Source organism: Fragaria vesca, linkage group LG1 (assembly GCF_000184155.1).
Source record: "Fragaria vesca subsp. vesca linkage group LG1, FraVesHawaii_1.0, whole genome shotgun sequence".
NCBI classification, from domain to species: Eukaryota; Viridiplantae; Streptophyta; class Magnoliopsida; order Rosales; family Rosaceae; genus Fragaria; species Fragaria vesca.
In genome coordinates, this window is record NC_020491.1 from 13,116,820 (window position 1) to 13,119,382 (window position 2,563).

Genomic DNA, 2,563 nt, shown 5'->3' on the forward strand with positions numbered 1-2,563 from the left:
CCTTTTGTTGGAGTTTTTGACGTCAATTAATTTTGACGCTTTTATTTCTCTTAGAGAGTTACCGAAAATGGGATTTTTCGGTGAATATAAATATGTAATTATGAGAGAGTATGTATAGGAAATGCTAGCTAGCCATATGTGTCTGTCCACCTTAATGGCGTAGCATATAGCCGCATTATGGTGTGACGTGAGCGTTGGACGTAAGCGTAGTAGCCCTATTTGAGTGTTTAATTCATATAGGGGGTATGGACACATATTTATACACCCGTCTGTCCACCTTGATGGCGTAGTGTAGCATTGCATTAAGGCGTGACGTGAGCGTTGGACGCGAGCGTAGTAGCCCTATATAGACCCATGAATTTATATAGGGAGTATGAACGAGTGTAAATACATACATATATTATAGAGTCTGAGAGGCTCGATATTTTATGGGATAAAAGTTTTATCGCTTGCGGCATGCATTCGATTTTTCCTTAGAAATTAATTTGGGGAAACATAAATATTTTATTTATTATTTTATTTTTGTCCACTCACTCTAACGTTATTAAATGTTTTCCCCTGGGCCCTTCGTTTTAAATTGCCCAGTCTGCAGAGTTCGGGTTGGATCTAGTAGGAGACGAGGCATAGTCACCCGCATTTCTGCCAGTTTTCGCCAGTAGGTTACCTGTTCAACCTACTCGTGTTTTCTTGCTTCCGCTTGTGTTTAGTAGCTCTGAATACTTTAGAATTTTTGTATATTATGTGATGTTCAGAAGTGTTAAATTAAGAGTGTAATACGAAATTTTCGAGTTAGGGTTGTCCATCTGCAAGGGAGATTTTTCTTAATCTTTTCAGTAAATTTTCCTTGGAGGTGGTCCCCGCACGACTTACTCTGGGTTTCAGGGTGAAATTCGGGGTGGGTCGTGTCAGATGCAGTGATCGATAGACAAATGATGTTGCACCAACAAAGTTCCCCATCTCATATAAACATGAATGATTCTTTCAAATCGAAATCCCCCATTTCAAGAGTTCCATATCAATTTTGAGGCTTCAAATATTCCCCGTCGGCCGGGCCTTTCTTTTCTGATAATTCCAAATCATTTTAGCTCGGGAACATTCATTTTAATTAGCTCGGTAGTGGGTTAGAGTAAAACAAGTAATGGGTTACAGACGTTTAAAGGCAAAAGACAAAATTAACCTAGCATGAGACGAGTATGTGAGAACCTCATTAACACTGTTAGATGAAATATTATAATTAGACCAAATTTAATCGATATATAAAACACGAGGACTAAAATTAAACATTTTTAAACCACGAGGGAAAACATTCATTACCCCAAACAACGGGGACCATTAAAATATGTAGGGGTTTCGGTAAAATATTGTATAGTCATTATTGTTTAAAATCGATATCTGTTCAGTCCTTATAGTTTTATTTTAATATGAATGGTTCTTAAAGACACGATTTTTCATTCAAATGGTCATTCCATCAATTTTTAACAGCCACGTCAGTATTCTAACAAGAAAAATTGACAGATAGACCATTTGGATGAAAAATCGTGACTTTAAGAATCATTCAGATTAAAATAAAACCACAAGAACTGAACATATGTCGACTTCAAACTATAAGAACTAAACAAGTTTCAATTCTAATATATATCATACTATTTGTGATTAATTTTACTTCTTGATAAATATAAACGACTCTCATGATCTTTCTTGTTGAAAAAAATCTTCAAATGATTGACTCGAGTGCAAAGAATCGTTGTAAGTTTTGAAACACCTTAGATGTCAAAATTATTTATACAAAAATCTTATGCTCAGGAATAATTCATTTTAAATCGATTATTAAATGAAGATTGTAGGTGTAATAGAGGAGTTGTGTGAATGAAGACAGCAAGTTGTAAGTTTCATTTATCTGGTGGGATACATTTGGGTTTCAACTTTCAAGAAAGTAAAGGGACACATGCATTATTTGTGCATGATCATTTGATAATCAGACACCATCCATTTTCGAGCACTTCCACAATGTTTCTGATTCTTTTTCGATTCTGGAATTAAAATGTGAGCGTCCCATAATTTTGTATATATAGGGGCGAAATGTTCATATGAACCCAAAAGAGACCTAAAATAGAGGCGTAAACATTAAATCTTAAGAGAACTTAGGTAACTTTAAGATGTATTTGCTAGAAGAAAGGAAAGAAGAAAAAACTCACTAGTCCCCATGTAGGTCCGCCGGTGACACATATTTGTTGTCACTTGTGTGAGAGAGTTTTTTTTTTTTTTTTGGAGAGGTGGTTCAGGAGAGTTACTGGCAAAATATGTATGGTTGGTCAGTACATATATGCTTCGTTTGGTTTACGGATTGGAGAAGTTAGGAAGGGAAAGTTGTTCCTTTCCTTTGTTTGGCACACTTATAGAAAGGAAAGACTTTACTGCAATATGGGAAAATAGATGGGAAATTGAATCCTCCCACTTACCATGGGGATGCAAATTTGCTCCCCACCCATACTTCCCTGCCCTCATCCCCACCCACCTAGTTGAACACCACATATCCTATCTTTTAATCACACTAACCATAATT